Here is a 19,967-nt window from a genome sequence, read left to right as displayed (position 1 = left end):
TGCAAATGATGAGTTAACGGGTGCAGCACACCAACATGGCACATGTATACATATGTAACAAACCTGCACGCTGTGCACATGTACCCTAGAACTTAAAGTATAATAAAAGAAATTTTAAAAAGAACTAAAACAGAAACAGACAAATCCAACTGAGGATCATTTTGCCCAGTAACTGGCCCAGATGCTTTAAAAATGTTGATTTCATAAAAGATAAAAACAGCTGGGGAGTATTGTAGATTAAAGAAATCTAAAGAGACTTGATAAACACAATATTTGATTCTACATTTGCACCTAGATTTTTAAAAAAAGCTATAAAGGACATTTTTGAAAAGCTATGAAAGACAACTGGGAACATTTGAATATAGAATGAATAATAACTAATATCCTTAATTAAATATAATCCTTAAATTTTCTCAGCGTCATATTTATAATTATTTATAATATGTCTTTGTATTTGAATGCCCTTGTTCATAGGGGAAATGCACTCGAATGGGTAAGCATAAAATACCACAATGTCTGCAACAAACTTGAAAGCTCTCAAATGGTTCAGCAAAATAATGATGATGATGACAATAATAAACTCACCCCCAACACACACATGTAGCGAGAGGAACTATTAAGAAAATGTGTAAAATGTGAAGGTAAGTGGGAGTTCGTTGCATTTGCCTAACAGTTTTTCCAAAAATGTTTGACATGTTTCCAAATAAAATAGGGTTAAGAGAGAAAAGGGAATTGTTATAGACTAAAAATACCTAACAAACATACCAAACAAGTGTAATATGTGGGCCATATGTGAATCCTAATTGGAATAAACCAACTATTAAAAAAGGATATTTTTGAGGCAATCTGAGAAAACTGAACATGCATTGGGTATTAGATAAATATTAAGAATTAACAAGTTGTTAATTCTGTTGAGTGTGATAATGGTACATTGTGGTTATGGAAAGAAGCCTTTATCTGTTAGAGATGCATACTAAAGTATTGGCAAGTAAAATAATATGTCATCTGGGATTTGCTCTACCATGATTCAGAAAAGAAATGTTTTGAAATGAGAGAAATGAAACAAGAATGACAGAATGTTCACTGTTGAAACTGGGTAATGGATATATCGGAGTTCTTTACACTATTAACATCTCACTTTGTGTCTGAAAATTCTTCATAATAAAAAATAAAAAATTATTTTTAAAAAAACTAAAACTACATGCACTCTGCTAGAGAATAAAAGAATTCTTTCTGAAAGTTAGGGATAAATCATTTATATAGGTTTGTAAATTGCAGCCTTTATATCTTACCCTTAGGAGCTTAAGCTTTGGCATGCATGCATGTACACATACACATGCACAAACCTACACTTTTCATAAAAGTACTCTGAACCACTGTTGGCCAAGTCCCACTCCCAGAGGTGATGCTGTGATGAGTAGTTACTTCCCATATGCCAGCTTATTTAGCAGGTCAATAACCTTCCAACTTCAATATCTTAAAATTCATTTTATGTTAGAATTGCTCTCTCCCTCACCTCATTTTTTCCATCTCACCCAGCATCAATAACAAAATATGTAAATATCACTGCCCAAAGGGCCACATCAAAGATTTTTTTGCTCCTCATTAGCTAAGGAAGAATTGCAGCATGAGGAGTGAGTTATGGACAAGCTCTCAGTGAGTCTGTGGTTGGGCTAGGACTAGGACCTTGGACCTTAGACCTCTGCTCTAACCATTAGTCAATATGTCCTCTCTTGAACATCCAGAATAAAGGCAGCTCTAGTCTCTATAGTAACCAATCTTCTTAAAATAAGAATTATGTGGGGAACAAACATTTAAAACCAATTGGATCCATTCATGCCTAAACAATGTCAATTTAAGGGCTGTTACCCAAGTTGTTGGTTTTCTGAATGGTCTCCCACCATGTGCTCAACTAAAGGAAGTGGGGTGGCTGTACCAAATGTTCCATTCCATGCAGAATCTTGCATGCTTTTATACCTTTTCCCTTCTTCAAACATTTCTTTATGTCCCTGAGTCATAGCCCTTAAAATAAACTTTTGGTAAAAGCAGTTTTATGGCCACAAGACTTAGACAAAAGTGGACGTCTGAGAAATCCTTATAAGAAAAGAAAGCTTCCCAAGCTGAAATGGGATTGAGTCCAAATCCCACACAGAAACCTGGCAACTTCATGCATTATTTTCAGTATATAAGGTAGACCTTTGGACAACTCTCCTACCTAGTTAGCTTCCTCGTGGGTCTTTGGGGAGGAAGTAGAATAGCTCTTGAAACCAAAGCTAACAAGGCTCACAACTGGAAACTGAAATTATCCATTTTCTGGTGGTAAGTACCTGCCTCATAGGGCTTTGTAAGGCTCTGATGGGGATGCGCTTAAAATATATTGACACAAGTTCACAATAACTAATATTATTTCATTGTCATTATTATTATTACTCTATATGTTAGCCATAACTCTTGGGTTCCCCAAAAGAAAATATTCATCCACTTTGCCTCTATCATTTGTGTCCCTTACTTTTGGAAATGCTTTTCATTTTCAAAATATTGCTGGGGTTGGGTGCTGGGGCTTATGCCCATAATCCTAATGCTTTGGGAGGATGATAAGAATCTCTTGAGGCCAGGAGTTTGAGACCAACCTGGGAAACATAGCAAGAACCTGTTTCTACAAAAAAAAAATAGCTGGGCATGGTGGTATATCCCTGCAGTCCCAGCTACTTGGGAGACTGAGGCAGGAGGATCACTTGAAGCCAGGGGTTTGAGGCTGCAGTGAGTTATGATTGCACCACTGTACTCCATCCTGGGTGACAGAGTGAAACCTCAACTCTTAAAAAAAGAAAATGCTGGATAAAGGGTGCACTATCCCTTGAATCTTTCATGTAGCTCGACATTTTACTTTTTTAAATTTTCCAAATGTGAAAAAGATAAGTAGTGACATTTATTTATCTTTTGATCTCTCTCTTTTTTTCATCTTTTTTTCTATTCGAGTAACATTTATCCCATAGAAACTTGTAGTCTGGTTGCTCACTTGGACACAAGTGCCTTCCAGGAGTTCACGGTGAAGTGTAACAGACACGTACACAGTTGAATTACAACCCAGCTAGGCTTGCCAGATTTAGCAAATAAAAATTAGAATGCTCAGCTCAATTTGAAGTTTAGATAAATAACAAATAATTGTTCATATATGTTCTAAATATTGCATGAGACCTATGTGTAATACAAATCATTCATTATTTATCTGAAATTCAAAATTAATTGGGCATCCTCCATTGTACCTGACAACCCTAATTTACATGACATAATAGCTACTATCAATGAATATAAACAGAAAGGGCTGTGGGAACACAAAGACCTGAACGAACAACGACCTGTCCCCTTCTCAGGGGAAGAAAAATAAAGAAGGCCTTCAAATAAGGAGCAACGTTGCCAGGTAATGAAACCAGGAACTGCACCTGCCAGTGATCTGAATAAACCAGATCAGAATATTCGGGAAATTGTGAAACGCTTATGCAGGCTGGAGCACAGGGTGCCATATGGTAGGTGCCTTGAGATCAGCTAAGGAGGTTGGATACTATTCAGTAGCCCCTGGGTACCCTGAAAAAAATTTATGCAGGGCAGTGACAGGGTCAGACTTGTTTTTAGGGTAAGAACTCTGGAGTAGGGAATGAGCTATAGGAAGAGAGGAAGGTTAAGATGAGCAGTTAGGAGGCAGTTACTGTAATTCAAGGAGAGTACCTGATAAGGGCTGAAACTAAGCCAGTGGCTCTGGAGATAAGAGGAGAAGCCAAATTTGAGAGATGATGACTGTTAGACATGTCAGAACTGTTGATGGGCAAGGCATTTGGCAGTGACAAGCATGACTTTGAGATGTCTAGATTGGGAGATTGGGAAAACAGTATGCTATGAACCTTATGCTGTAGTGTATATATATATTAACTCTTAGCAGCAGTTAGCAAATGTTTAGCAGCAGTTAGCAAATGTTTAGCAGCAGTCAGCAAATGTTCAAAGTATCCTAATCGGGAATCTACCCTTCAGGGGCAGTTAATTAGCTGTTAGGAATCCCAATCAGGAATCAATAACCTTCAAGGGTGGTTATTTAGCACTTTAAATAGTTTGTCAAAATCTAACCCAGAGGGTTTGTTACTTGGCATAAGGGATAGGTAGGAGGAGCACAGCTCTACCACCCTGGCCTGCAGAATCTGGCACGCCCAGCAGTTTATTACCATCTTCAGGTCTCCCTTCCCGATGGTCCTGCAATTTTTTAAAAAATAAAGTTCTAGGGTACATGTGCACAACATGCAGGTTTGTTACATATGTATACATGTGCCATGTTGGTGTGCTGCACCCATTAACTCATCATTTACATTACGTTTATCTCCTAATGCTATCCCTCCCACCTCCCCCCACCCCACGACAGGCCCCAGTGTGTGATGCTCACCTCCCTGTGTCCACATGTTCTCATTGTTCAATTCCCATTTATGAGTGAGAACATGGGGTGTTTGGTTTTCTGCCCTTGTGATTGTTTGCTCAGAATGATGGTTTCCAGCTTCATCTATGTCCCTACAAAGCACATGAACTCCTTTTTTATGGCTGCATAGTATTCCATGGTATTATATGTGCACAACATTTTTCTTAATCCAAGTGCTATCATTGATGGGACATTTGGTTGCGTTCCAAGTCTTTGCTATTGTGAATAGTGCTTGCATAAAACATACGTGTGCATGGGTGTCTTGGTATGAGCGCAGGCATGGGATTTATATCCTTTGCGGCTGTATACCCAGTAAATGGAGATGGCTGGGTCAAATGGTATTTCTAGTTCTTGATCCTTAAGGAATCGCCACACTTGTCTTCCACAATGGTGAACTAGGTTTACAGTCCACACCAAACGTGTACAAACGTGTTCCTATTTCTCCACATCCTCTCCAGCACTGTTGTTCCTGACGTTTTTTAGATGATCACCATTCTACTGGCTGTCGAGATGGTAGTTATAACATCAGATTGTCGGTTTTTGGACTTTGCATATGTCTCTGATGAGAGCATGTCTTTCATGTGTACGTGTGGCGTGCGCGAGTAAAAATGTCGTTTCATTTTGAGAAGGATCCTGTTCATACTCACGTTTCCCACCTTTTTAATGGCAGTTGTTTGATTGTTTTCTTGGTTAAGTGTGTTTAGAAGTATCTTTGTAGATTCTGGATAATGAGCCCTTTGTCAGGCGGAGTAGGTTGCAAAGAATTTTCACCCATTCTGTAGGTTGCCTGTTCACTCTGATGGTAGTAAAAGATGGTCCTGAATTTTAACTGCATGAATTTTAACTGCATCTGATGGTTTTCCTAGGCTGGCCCATTTTGTCTTCAAAATAGTTTTGCATTTGTTTTCATGTTTATGAATAAATATTAATTGATGTGTCTGCCAAAATTCAATCCAAGCTTACTTTCATTTTAACATGCCATACACTCTAGTAGTGAGGTTGGGAATAAAGGGACATGTGGTCCCCCCACACACCTTTCTCTTGCCTCTGGATGCTACTACATTATTAGCAGGTATCAAACAAACATGAAATGTTTGCTGCATTCATAGCAGTGGAATGTATCTGCGTCACAAGGCACCAAAGTCTGTTACCAGCAGTGAATCCGTACAGTTCTGCAGCAACCTGAGTTCTTGCTTCCTTAGAAAAATAATTCACCTGAGGGGCATAAGGCAGAAGAAGAGACAGAGGCAAGTATTAGAGCAGGAATGAAAGTTTATTTAAAAGCTTTAGAGCAGGAAAGAAAGCAAGAAAAGTACACTTGGAAGAGGGTCCACCGGGCGACTTGAGAGATCAAGCGCATGGTTTGACCTTTCGATTTGGGGTTTTATATGTTGCCATGCTTCCAGGGTCTTGCGTTCCTTCTCCCCGACTCTTCCTTGGGGTGGGCCATCTTCATGTGCAGTGACCTGCTAGTGATTGGGAGGGGAGCATGCGCAGTGTGTTTACTGGAGTTATATGCGTTCTCACTTGAGGCTTTCTTCCCTGGCCAGTAGAATGTTCCGGGAAGGTCATGTACCAGTTAAATTCCACCATTTTGCCTCTCAATCCACATGCTTGAGCCCACTCACCCAACTCCTGAGATCTTATGAAGAACCTGCTAAGCACCAGTTTCAGGGGTTTTTTGGTGTTTGTTTGTTTTGTTTTGTTTTTGAGACGGAGTTTCACTCTTGTCACCCAGGCTGGAGTGCAATGGCACTTTCTCAGCTCACTGCAACCTCCGCCTCCCAGGTTCAAGTGATTCTCCTGCCTCAGCCTCCCAAGTAGCTGGGATTATAAGCACGTGCCACCACACCCAGCTAATTTTGTATTTTTAGTAGAGATGGGGTTTCACCATGTTGGCCAGGCTGGTCTCGAACTCCTGACCTCAAGTGAACCACCTGCCTCGGCCTCCCAAAGTGCTGGGATTACAAGTGTGAGCCACCACGCCCGGCCCAGATTTTTTAATCTATTGGGAGACTGCCTTTCCTTGGTGCTGGCTGCGACCAATTATTATTTTAGAGAGGCAGTTTAACAATCTCCAATCATCACCTGATGGTCGCCTGACATTCCTAGTGGGAGGTAGGGGGCCCTCTCCTGCCCTGCTCATATCTGATTAGCTACCTACTGTAATAGGATGACCAAACCGTTCAAAACAGAAGCCGCTGGAAATTGACTCTAGGTAGAAATAAGGAGTTCCCTTTAAAAGTCATGGCACTCATCTGGGTGCAGTGGTGTGTCACACCTGTAATCCCAGCACTTTGGGAGGACAAGGTGGGAGGATTGCTTGAGGCCAAGAGTTCAAGACCAGCCTAGGCAACATAGTAAGACTCCATCTCTACAAAAAAAAAAAAAAAAAAAAAAAAAAAAAGAAAATAGCCAGGCATGGTGGCACACACCTGTAGTCCTAGTTACTCAGAAGGCTGAGGCAGGAGGACTGTTTGAGCCCAGAGGTTGGAGGCTGCAGTGGAGTTGTGATTATGGCACTGCACTACAGCCTGGGTGACAGAGAAAGACTCTAACTCAAAAACTGGAACTCATACCCCTGCCCAATAGACACATCCAGAACATGCTGTTTACTTCCTGCCTCCTGAGAGCTTCCCCTTCCCCAACCCTCAGTGAGCCACATTGAACTGACCATGTTCAGCTGAAGAAACATGATCACACACGATGACTTTCTCAAAAGTCTGGAAAGACTTAAAAAATAAAGTAAAATAAACCCAAGCATCCCATCGCAAATGTTGGCTCCAAATAGAAGATTTTATTGTAAACCTTCCAGACATTTAGACTCCACTGTTATTTTTGAAAAGACATTCCAATAACAGATGCCCCTTCAATTGGGGCATGGTTTGATAGAAAGCAGCAGGCACAATTTAAAATAAAATAAAATAAAAAAAAAAAAAAAAAGCACTCTTGGGATGTCAAAATAAATTAGCTGTGATGCTGAAATTATTTCCTGTTAGGTTTAATGAAGTTAACAAGATAAGTAAATTTGAAAAACAGCGTTAGCAACCAGGGACTAATCTCCTCCCAAACATGGAGCACTTTCAGACATTGATAACAATGTGTGGAATTTCTTTCATTTATTTTTATGTATCACAATGCTTTCATTCCATGTCTATTTTTCAAAATCTTTGAGATTTCTTTTGAGCTGAACTTACTTGTAATTCTCTTTTGAAATGTAGTTAGAAATCTGTGACTCAAGCATTTTGCTATTTTTCATGTTCTGTTTCTACATTGTTGTAGTACCTCCAACAAACAGATAAATGACAAAGAAAAGGTTGAAGTTGTTATTTAAATGGCATTTGGAGACTATATGGAATTTTCATTTAACCAAGTTTTCTTGGTTCCAATTAGCATAAATTATTAAGACTTGACAGCAAGTTAGAGACATGACCCCTACCCAGGGGAACTTAGGATGTAAAAATAACCCCCTCCAAAGATGGTTTTCTTACTGTTTCCAATCATTACTCCCTAGCTTATGCATAAACTGCCTTAAAAAATATAGATAGGGCTGGGCACGGTGGCTCACGCCTGTATTCCCAGCACTTTGGGAGACCAAGACAGGCAGATAACCTGAGGTCAGGAGTTCGAGACCAGCCTGGCCAACATGGTGAAACCCCATCTCTACTAAAAATACAAAAATTAGCTGGGCATGGTGGCTCATGTCTGTAGTCCCAGCTACTTAGGAGGCAGATGCAGGAGAACTGCTTGAACCCGGGAGGTGGAGGTTGCAACGAGCGGAGATCATAACACTGCATTCCAGACTGGGCGACAGAGTGAGACTCCATCTCAAGAAAAAAAAAAAAAAAAAAAATGTAAGTAGGCACACAGATCTTGAAGTCATCAGACACGTTTCTCGTCCCAACTGTTTCCTTGTTATTCACTTATCTCTTCAGTCATTAGTTTCACCACCTGAAAAATGAGTGGATAGTATCCTTGATAATAAACATTATTCATTAAATATTTAATAAGTGCTAGGCCCTTTACTAAGGACTTCACATACATCATCTAATTAATGCTAACAATAACTTTTTAAGGTATTATCTCTATTTTACAAGTGTGAAACTGAGGCACAGAGAAGTTAAGTAACTTTCCAAAGGCCACTCAGTAAGCAAGTGACTAAGCCGGCATTCAAATACAGATTGATTCAAGTCCACAGGCCACACCTGCCTGTAGCCACAACACCCCCCCACTGTGAGATACCACCTCTGGGATCCCTTTCAGATGAACTTCTCCAAGGTGCTATGATTCTTTTAGAGTACTGTTATTTGCAAAAAAGAGAAAATACCTTAAGTGACAGGAGAACAATGGTTCCATGGATAGAAATACAAAACAGAGAGGGATAACAGGGGGAAAAATGCATTCTGGTTTGCACCTAGTGAATTTCCTAGTGCTGGCAGAGATGTCCAGCAGGCACTTGGAAACTTCAACTAGAACAAGGGACAAAAGTCAGAGCTGAAGATAAAGAACTAAATCCCTTGCAAGAAGGTAATGACTGAAATTAAGCAACTGAAAGAGAATTCCAAGGGAGAAGCCCTGGAAAGAGGAAGGGTCCATCCTTGGGATCAACTGCCCGAGGATGCAGGAGCCAGAGAAGGACATATAGGGGCTGAGTAGGAGAACCTCAAGGATGACGCTTCTGAAGCAAAGTTAAGAAGAATCTGCAGAGGGGATGGCCCACAATGCCAAGTGGCACTCTCTCTGAAGTCAAGGAGATCAAGACCAAGTAAGAAGCCACTGGGATGGACCATTTGGAGTCACTAGCAGTTCTCATTGAGCAGGTATGTTGTGCTGGGGATGAAAGCCTGAATGCAATGGGTTAAGAAGTGGGACTGGGAAGAACTGATCTGAAGGCAGAAGGTGTCTGTAAACTGGGTCCCAGAGTGTTAAACCTGCCCAGGATCACAAGGTTAGTTAGTGACAGAGGCAGGACCATTATTTGGATATGCTAATCTTTTTTCCTTCATACCACACTCCTTGTAGATATACAAAATTTTCTTTCAGGTTTCTTTCAAATAATAGATCCATTTGGCTTTGTGTGATATATAGAGGAAAGGATGACGGTCCTACGTATGTCTGACTTGGTGAAATTAATATTACCCTTGGACATATGATGCTTAATAATCTCACTGAAACAACCTCAACAGGTTGTTTCAGTGTCACCTGCCTCAGGCCTGAAAAACCACAGTAAGAAGCTTATTCAGTGCAAGATCTAATCAATGCAAAAATCAATCAAGATTAAACCAAAGAAAAATCAATGCAAGACTAGCTGGATGATTAGATCCATGCAATCCCTGGATCTCCTGAATACCAAGAACTCTCTACTGACCTTCAGCTACACACCCACAGGAATGGTGACACTCTGGGCTTGATCATCACCTGAAGCTTCCCCTCATGAACCCCTGACCCCCCATCTCATCTCCTCATCCCTCCATATCTGCTCTTTTACCTCACAGATACCACAAGCCCCTGATCCTCTGTCTTCTCCTAATCATCAGTCTGCTCCAGGCTGAACTTCATTGTTGATCACAAGTCCTCTTCTCTCACAGACTCTTCAGTTCCCTCGCACCACAGTCCTACTACTGCCCCTGCCCAGCAAAACATACAGGCTGGCCAGCAGCACCATAACCAGCCTTGTCTGCTCTCTTCACCCTGGCTGCTAAGGCCAACACAGCATCCTGGATCTCCGGCATCAATCTGCCCACTAGTCCTTTGATTCGTCCAGCATGAACTTCCTCACCTTGCCAAGCCTCAGCTCAGTCTTCACGTGACCTCTCTCTCCTTGTCTTGCATCACACCTGGCCTCCTAATGGACCAAGAGACACCAAGGTGATCAGAAAGGAGCCCTTTACCTTCCTGCCCCCTTCACTGTAAGTACATTTACATTCACACTCATCCTTTTTTCCTTTTCCCTAGCTGCTGCAACTCAGATCTTCCTCTTCTTGTTCAGAGTTAACCACTGCCCTGAGCCACATTCATTTCTTTCCAGGTGCTACACCCCCAGCCTCTTCATCCCTCTGGGATACTTGCCCCCAAAGTTTATAATTACGGGAGCACTTTTCCAGGCCTGAAACACCCATTGCTTGATCAGGTGCTCCTCTAGCTTCTAGCAAATCCCCTTCCCCCCTTTCTCACCCAAACTTTCAAAAATGTAGCCTACACTCTTTCTTCTTCCTCATTGCCCATTCCTCAGTTGCTACAGCCTGGCTTCTGCCCTCCTTCCTCAGCTGAAACCAGTCTCCCAGCTAACGGGCACTTCCCCTCCTTCCCTCACCAACCCCTCTGCTTTGTCTACGTTGTTAATGACTCTCTCATACTCAAAACTCCCCTGGCTTCTGTGACCCTACACTTTCACGATTCTCCTCCTCTTTCATTCATTCATTCATTCAAAAAAAATCACTTATTGGCACTTACTACATGCCAGGGATTACAGGGATCTAGGGGTAAGGAAAGCAGACACAACGCCCGTCCTTGTAGAGCACAGTCTAGTGAGAGAGTCAACAGTAAACAGGCCAGGACACAGGCAGTCAATTCTTGTTATTCAGCCTAGTTATGGTCTAGTCTATAAAGTCTCTGCAGACAATGAATTAATGAACACTGAATCACCGCTCCTGGGAAGAGAACGTTTCCTTCCAGCCTCTGGTCACAATATTTCATAAACCAAACATAAATGATCTTGTTTTATATATGTTTATTTTACAGACACCTTATTTAATGTATATTTATGAGTAATTAATTATATGCAGTATTTTTAATAATAAAACACTAGCTGAGAAGAGTTTAACATTTTCCTGATCCTGAATAACAAGATTTGTCCCAGGTCAGAGTCTCTCTGTTCATTATAATCATTTCCTGGGCTGCTTTCTCATCTTGCCCTAGCATTCAGGATCAGTGGCCTTAGATTGATGCTTTTATTAATTTGTTGGATTTATTCTCTCTCTTTCTCTCTCTTTCATTTTCTCTCTCACTCTCTCTCTCTCTCTCTCTCTCTCATACACATGCATGCACACATGCACGCACACATACATGCCCCAAAGCACAAAATACACACACATTTAGCATTTTTCAACTCAAGTCATCGGAGCTTGTGTCTCATCTCATTATCATCCTACAAATCATCTTGACACATTTATTTCTGCTTCTCCAACTTTAATTTATAGGATGCTGATATGGTTTGGCTGTGTCCCCACCCAAATCTCAACTTGAATTGTATCTCCCAGAATTCCCACATGTTGTGGGAGAGACACAGGGGAAAGTAATTGAATCATGGGGGCTGGTCTTTCCTGTGCTATTCTCGTGATAGTGAATAAGTCTCATGAGATCTGATGGGTTTATCAGGGCCTTCTGCTTTGCTCCTCTCTCATTTTTCTCTTGCCGCCACAATGTAAGAAGTGCCTTCCTCCTCCCGCCATGATCCTGAAGCCTCTCCAGCCATGTGGAACTGTAAGTCCAATTAAACTTCTTTTTGTTCCCAGTTTCTGGTATGTCTTTATCAGCAGCATGAAAAGGGATTAATACAGACGCTGTGTTTAAAATTCAACTTGATACATCATATTTTCCTGAGAATCAAGATGGAATTGCATTAGCCAGAGGTGAATGTGAAGATTACTGTGGATTCAGCGAGGGGCAGAAGTATAGAAATGAGAGTGACTCCAGAGTCAGACAGACTGGGAAAAGATTATGACTACCATTCACTAACTGAGGCCTCAGCTGAGGCACTTACCTTCTCTGAGCCTCAATTTGCTCATCCACAAAGCGGAAGTAAAGTATCTCAAAAGAATGCTGTGAAGATTAGATGTATATTGCATGCAGGTTCCCTGGCACACAGTTAGGGCTCAATTAATGCCACTTTCTCCCCCTTCAGACTTATTCAGTTCTCAGGATGATCTCTGTGCCACTTGCCTGGAGCAATTTTTGGGGCCCACTGGAGTAGGAGCTGGTATTAAGGGCACCTTTTGGTACTGCAGAGAAGGAAATTCTCATGGCTTAAACATGGAGTGAGAGAGCTCGAAGAGGAGGCAGGAATCTTGGGAAAAGAAAAAAGGGGTGGTGAGACAAGGGGCAGTTTCTAGCATCATGGAGAGGGGAAGAGGAGATCATAACAAGGTACTGTGTGTGATGGGGAAGAAAGAACTGGGAGGAAAAGAAGGGAGCAGGCGGAGTGAGGCAACCAACCAAAGCAGGGAAAGCAAATGACTGTCACCACATGGGCCACTGTCTCTCCACGGTGGGAGAAGCCAAGCACCTCCTCAGACTCAGCTCACAGGAAGGTGACACTGCAGGAGAAGGCTCTGAGTGGTCCTCATCAGGGTGTAGGGCCCTCAGCCAAGAAGAAGGAGCTTCTATGAAGTCTATTCCTATGGCCAGGTTGCTGAACCCCGAGTGTGGAGACATATGGGGCAAAAGAGAGCATCAAACGAAATAGGGAACCCAGCTATCAGGCCTGGCTGTCATGTGGGTCTAAACTCCAACTGCTTTTAATATAGGGACCCATATTTAAGCAAAAAATGGACATACCTCCTTCATGATAGTACTTACACTTACAGCCACACGGCACACAAAAACTGCTTAGTGCAAATGGAGATATTTGAGGGCTCCTTTCAATTATGTCACCACTCCACAGGGATCCACAGCCCCAGGATCCAGAGCACCTCCATGAGAGAGAATGAAAACCCCAAAATTTATCAAAGGGCTCTCTTTTCCAGGTTTACAGAGGGAGAATTGGGGTCCTCGTGTCGATTCTTCCAAGGGAAAGGACCACCTCCTCCCTCTCCCTCTGCGCTCCAGAGCAGCAGAATCTGACCCTTATAATTACATTCTTGCCGCACTTGGATTTCTTCCCGTTTATTCCCCACCCCCATTCCCCCCTTTGCCAAATTCCTCTTCCTGATGAGTCAGGGATTAAAAATGCTTGGCATCCTTGCTGAATAAATAGTATTTGTCCACAGTGACACTGGTCAGTGGCAAACTGCCTTTGTTCTGTGATGAGGAGCATGAGCACACAACTTGTAAGTTGTCTATCCAGGACTCTGGTCCTATATGGGCATCAAACTCATGCCCTTGGCCTTGTTTATGTCCTGTTGCAACTAGCTAGGCTGGCTTGCACAGAGGGAAGGAGCGAAGACAGAGGGAGAAAGGGAGAGAAGGAGGTGGGGGGAGACAAACATGTGCTGGTTTTATGAAAATCTTCTCCCATTTAATCATACCTGTGATGTAGATAGAATCAGTTCCATTTTACAGATCCAGAGAAATTCAGTCAGTTGCCAGATTTGCAAGGGTTAGAAAAACTAGAATGTGAACTCTCCTATTCTGAGTGGGAGCCTGTCATTCTTTGAGCCACATCAAGCCACTGATGGAAGTGAGCAGGCAGTTGACTGAAATTGATTGCCTTTCTGCCAGCCTCTAGGCCTTAGGAAATGGCCTGCCTCAGATAGAATGGAAGTTGCAGTGGGCATCAGACAGCACTTTCCTCTTTCCCCTCGGCCTCTGGCGTCAGGCTGCCCCAGAGGGAGATCTGTTGTGTTTTCAGCAGCTCTGGAAAAGACATTTCTCCTGGAGTGGTGGACACAGCAGTGTCCTGTTATTCCCCTGCAAGTCCCACTGGGGTGTGGCAGCCGTGGCAGGAATTGCTTACTTCACTTAGCAGGCCCTGACCATCACAGGTGCTCACATTAGCTCAGGAAACTCTGCCATATGAGCTTCTTATGTCTCCTGCCTTTCACAGCTTCAGGCACCTCTTCAAATGCTTTTTAATTCAGCTGGCGTGGTGGTTCACAACTGTAATCCCAGCACTTTGGGAGGCTGAGGTGGGCAGATCGCTTAAACCCAGGAGTTTGAGACCCGCCTGGGCAACATGGTGAAACTCTATCTCTACAAAAAAATACAAAAATTAGCTGGGCATGGTGGTGTATGCCTGTGGTCCAAGACACTCAGGAGGCTGAGGTGGGAGGATCACCTGAGCCCAGGAGGTCGAGGCTGCAGTGAGCCATGATGGTGCCACTACACTCCAGTCTGAGCAACAGAGTAAGACCCCATTTCAAAAATAAATAAAATAAACAAACAAATTCAGACTCTCACGAGCCATTCATTCCCAAAGATTCCATTTGTGCTTAAGCCCAGTACTTTACAGACAGGATGAACAAGGCTCAGAGAAGCAAAGAGACTTCCTGAAGGTCACATGGCAAGTGAACAACAGAACTAGGGCCAGAATCAAGGTCCCTGACTATTCTTCCGTCACTCAGCAGACATTCATTGAGTGCCTAGAATCTGCTAGGCATCACTCCGGGTGCCAGGTGTCCATTGCTGTCCTTAGAAGCAAGCTGCGCTGCTCCGCTGGGGCTTCCCTGCTCCCCTCTCCTGGATGCTTTTCATTCCCAGCCCCAGAGTCTAACCCCGAGACCTCCAGGGCCACTCACCACAGCATTCCTGAAGACTTAGAAGAGGTGCTTTTGTGTGCAGCCCTTTCCTCCAAGACCCTGGAATGCACGTTCGCAGGACTTGCTGATTTATGGCCATGTTGCCTTTCAAAGAATTCCCTGGCCTGCGTTAAGTCAACAGATTTGAGAAAAGGCTCATTAAAAGTTCTGTCACAGGAGCCAGTTGTTCCTTGTGTTCGCAGGATGCTTTCGTTAACCCTGGGCCCTGCTCAGGCCAGTAACAGCACACCCTGGGCCTACGACTACTCAGGATCTGTGTGTAAGACATGGAAACTCTGTCATATAAATGTATTTAGTGCCATATCCAACCCTGCCCCTCCCTTGAATAGCCCTAAGCCTCTATTCTGTCATTTATCATTCTTTGTTTTTATTGCCTTAATCGTTTTGGTGATCATATTAGCCTGTTTTCTATTTTTATCCTCTTGTCATTCTGCCCGTCAACTGAGAGCAGTGCCACATCGTGTTTGGACTTGCCGACCTTTCTGAAAACAATTCATTTATTCATTGATTCATTCATTCATCCACTCATCCATTCAACAATCCTGGCCCTGTCCTGGGAACTGAGGATGCAGCAATAGAGAAATAAAGATGGCTGCTGCCTGCCAGGTGCACTGCCCAGATCCTTGTTCAGGGCCACTCTGCTCATTCCCCAGCTGCCAGGATTGTTACTGGCTGATGACCCACACTGAGTCCTCCCTGTGAATTGTCCTTGGCCAAAGGGAGCTGTGTCTCCTTCCTGGGGACACTCTGCATCCAATGACTGGCTGATTTGGGGCCCACCTCCTTTGTCTCAATTCAGGACATCCCTGAAGCACTTTCCCAACTTCAGGGCTCCCCTGGGAATCAGTGGAGACCTCTGTTGCAACTGAATCACAATCCAAGTCCACTCTCTGCCCAGTCTTGCCTCCTTCACACCCTATGGCTGCTGTGCCTGAGAGCATCCCCCGCCATAACCCTCCTTGAACACAAATCTCCAGCTCAGAGTTTTGTTCCCAGGGAGATCATCCTATGACACCTGCTATCATGAAGTTTGTATTCTAGGAGTGACAGAAAATAAACAAACACAGTTATGTGAAAAGTGACATTGCTGTGGGAAGAAATAGAGTGGGGTCAGGGGCTCAGGGATACAGAATGGGAAGAAGATTAATTCTTCATACTCAATAGAATCATTGGAATAGGCCTCTCTGAGAATGTGACATTTGAGCAAAGACTTGAAATTAGCAAGTTGAATGTCCAAAAGCTTCTGAATCCAAAATTGAGCCTGGATCAGTCAGAATTTCCCAGAGAAACAGAACCAATAGGATGTGAATGTGTATATATGTGTGTGTACATATATGTGAATATATACATGCATATACACTAGGACCTGTTTCAAGGAATTGGCTAATGGCATTGTGGAGCCTGGCAAGTCTGAAGTCTGCAGGGAAGGCCAGCAGCTGGAATAGGTAGGAGTTGATGCTTTAGTCTTAGGGCAGAATTTCTTCTTCTCTGGGAAACCTCAATTTTTGCTCTCAAGGTCTTCAACAGATGAAGTGAGGCCCAATCACATTATGAAAGATAATCAGATTTACTTATAGTCTACTATTTGCGAATGTTCATTGCATCCCCAAATACTGTCATAGCAGCACCTAGGTTAGTATTTGATTAGGCACTGGGTGCTATAGCCTAGCCACGCTGACACAGAAACCTGACAATCATAGCTACTCTGTCTCACACATATGCATCCCAACACCTTTCCCTGCTTTACTTTTCTCCTTAACACCCATCAAGAGCTGACATTCTGTGTATTTTACCCTCCCCAGTGTCTTACACCAAGCGCATTTCATTCATTTATGTAGTACCTGTTTATTATCTTGAAAACATATAAGTTGGTAGCCTTCCAGTATGAGTATCTCTAAGAGAAAATACATGTAAAAAAAATAAGAACTTAGAAATAATAGTTGGGGTGGAGGAACTTCTGGCAGTGGCAGCTCAAGTGGCCAAGAAAAGATGGGTCAAAGTCAGGGTGGTGGTCATGGTCCTGGATGTGGCAAGAAGGATGACAAGGACAAGAAAAATAAGTACTAACCTCCTGTACCAACTAGAGTGGGGGAAAAAGAAGAAAAAAACTAAGGGACAAGATGTTGCCAGTAAACTACCACTGGTGACACTTCATACTCAGTGTCGGTTAAAATTACTGAAGTTAGAGAGAATTAGACTATCTTCTCATGGAGGAAGAATTCATTAGAAATCAGGAAGAAACAAAACCATTAGAAGAAAAGCAAGAAGAGGAAAGATCAAAAGTGGATGATCTGAGGGGGACCCTGATGTCAGTAGGAACCTTGGAAGAGATAATCGATGACAATCATGCCATCATGTCTACATCTGTGGGCTCAGAACACTATGTCAGCGTTCTTTCATTTGTAAACAAGGATCTGCTGGAACCTGGCTGCTCGGCTCTGCTCAGACACAAGGTACACACCGTGATAGGGGTGCTGATGGATGAAATGGATCCCCTGGTCACAATGACGAAGGTGGAGAAGGCCCCCCAGGAGACCTATGCCAATACTGGGGTGTTGGACTAAATTCAGGAAACTAAGGAATCTATGGAGCTTCCTCTCATTCATCCTGAATATTATGAAGAGATGGGTATAAAGCCTCCTAAAGGGGTCATTGTCTGTGGTCCACCTGGCACAGGTAAAACCTTGTTAGCCAAAGCAGTAGCAAACCAAACCTCAGCCTCTTTCTTGAGAGTGGTTGACTCTGAACTTATTCGGAGGTCATGGGCCCAAACTCGTACGGGAATTGTTTCAAGTTGCTGAAGAACATGCACCATCCATCGTTTTGGGGACCATCCAATGTCCCAATTGAGGCCAGTGGGACAAAAAGATGTGACTCCAATTCTGGTGGTGAGAGAGAAATTCAGCAAACAATGTTGGAACTGGAACTGTTGAACCAGTTGGGTAGATTTGATTCTAGGGAAGATGTGAAAGTTATCATGGCCACAAAACAAATAAAAACTTTGGATCCAGGACTTATCAGACCAGGCCGCATTGACAAGAAGATTGAGTTCCACCTGCCTGATGAAAAGACTAAGAAGCACATCTTTCAGATTCACACAAGCAGGATGACACTGGCTGATGACATAACCCTGGACGACTTGATCATGGCTAAAGATGACCTCTCTAGTGCTGACATCAAGACAATCTGTACAGAAGCTGGTCTGATGGCCCTAAGAGAATATAGAATGCAAATAACAAATGAAGACTTCAAAAAATCTGAAGAAAACTGTTCTTTATAAGAAACAGGAAGGCATCCCTGAGGGGCTCTATCTCTAGTGAACCACTGCTGCCATCAGAAGATGGTTGGGAGCTTTCTCAAACCCTGAAAGGGATGAGGTTGGGGGAGTTACCCAGAGGAATCCCTGTTCCCATTGATTTTTATTAGCAAAACATCCTGTGTGTATTTTGGAGTACGATGTGTAAGTGCCCAATGGGTAGCTTTTGTCTGTTGGTCACTGTGCAACACTCTGCTTCCAAATATAGCATGCTGTTTCACCAAAAAAAAAAAAAAAAAAGATGGTTGATGCTAAACAAGAGGTGGTCTCAGGTGGGTAACATGAAAGTGCTGGTTAATATCCTGAGTTAATGGGTTCAGAGATTTCAAAGGAGGATGAAACTTTGACTTGAGAAGGATTTTTTTACCTTTCTGAGGTTTCATCTGAGACAGCAATCCACTTAGGCACAAAATGAATTTATAAGAGCAGCAAACAGAACCAAACCTGAAAGCATCACTAGTCTCTGTGCTGGGTCTATTTGAGCACCTTGATGCCAATTCTCTAAGTCTGAGTGGGAGGAAGGCTTACCTAGAGTTTCTTTACTTTTTAAGTATGTGCAATCTGATGACCCCTTCTCTCTCATCAGGTTCAGCTTTGTCTGACCAGTACTTAAGGTAAATGTTGGCCTCACAAACTTTTCCAAACACCAAGCATTTAATAAGAGTATCAACTCTGGCTCATGCAAAAGTGGGTGACTTATAGAAATAATGGGGACAGAAACAGAGGTGTTGTTGTCAGCTAATCATCCCTTTTCCTGGAAAATTTAAATATTTTCCATAAAATTATTATACAGTTATTCACTTTAAAGCTATTCTTAAATGTCCATATAGGCTCAGTCATGAACGAATATTCATTGAGGCTTCACACTGTCTGGGCATGTCAGGAAACATCCATGTAATAAATAGACATGAGCACATATCTATGAAAACTTGGCTAGTTACTCAAGGCAATGTGTGTCCAAGTATAACCTGGAAATTTGTCCCATGAGGATTCAGAAGCAGGAGAGAAAATGTCACTATTAACTGATGTGCATAGAAAAGGCTTCATGATGGATGGAAGGAGAATAGAACTCAGGCAGAGAAGAGGAAAGAAGGACCTCTGGGTGGGAAGGCACCCAGAGCAAAGGCACCCAGGTGGGAATGCATGTGCATATTAGGATGCAGAATTCTCTCTGTTATACCTAAGGGTCAAGGAGGTGGGAGCAATGTAAGAGCTGAAGAATGTTTTCAGATGTAGAATTAGCATATACAAAGGAATAAGATTATTTTTCTGATTTATAAAAGTATTTCTGTAAGTTCTTCTAAAATTAAGCAACATGTAGTTTAAGATCTAACAAATCATTCTTTTTAAGAAGAACAAAATTATATGAGAAAAGTATCCTCTCCCACCATTGTATGAGCTGTTAATTCTCCATTGTTCTCTATGTGTTGGTTATGTATCTACTTTCTCTTGGATCCAAGCCTACCTTTCTATACTCTGCTCTTGGATATGGTAAGCCATCTGGGGTGTTCTCCCTTAGATGCTGCCAGCAGGAGCCTTAGAGTGTGACTGGAGGGTGGGAGGAAGGAAAGGGACCCTCCTTCCTGGTTTTTGCACTTTCTGGGGGTGCCTCTCCAGCAGCAGTATTGCTCCAGCAGCATAGTTGGTGCCAGCTTTCAGCAGCCCCAGAACCAGCCTCCCATTCTCCCTCACAGGCACTAGCAAGAGCCAGGCGATG

At 42.8% G+C, this 19,967-nt stretch overlaps 1 pseudogene; it reads left to right on the top strand.

The window, feature by feature from the left end:
- Positions 1-16,923: 16,923 nt before the first annotated feature.
- LOC108530967 (26S protease regulatory subunit 4 pseudogene) lies at positions 16,924-18,251 on the top strand (annotated as a pseudogene).
- The last annotated feature ends 1,716 nt before the right edge of the window (positions 18,252-19,967 follow it).

The sequence above is a fragment of the Rhinopithecus bieti genome, unplaced genomic scaffold, assembly GCF_001698545.2.
Source record: "Rhinopithecus bieti isolate Rb0 unplaced genomic scaffold, ASM169854v2 scaffold_6513, whole genome shotgun sequence".
In the NCBI taxonomy this organism is placed as follows: Eukaryota; Metazoa; Chordata; class Mammalia; order Primates; family Cercopithecidae; genus Rhinopithecus; species Rhinopithecus bieti.
The sequence above is the reverse complement of the archived record's forward strand: the minus strand, read 5'-3'. Positions and strand labels throughout refer to the sequence as shown.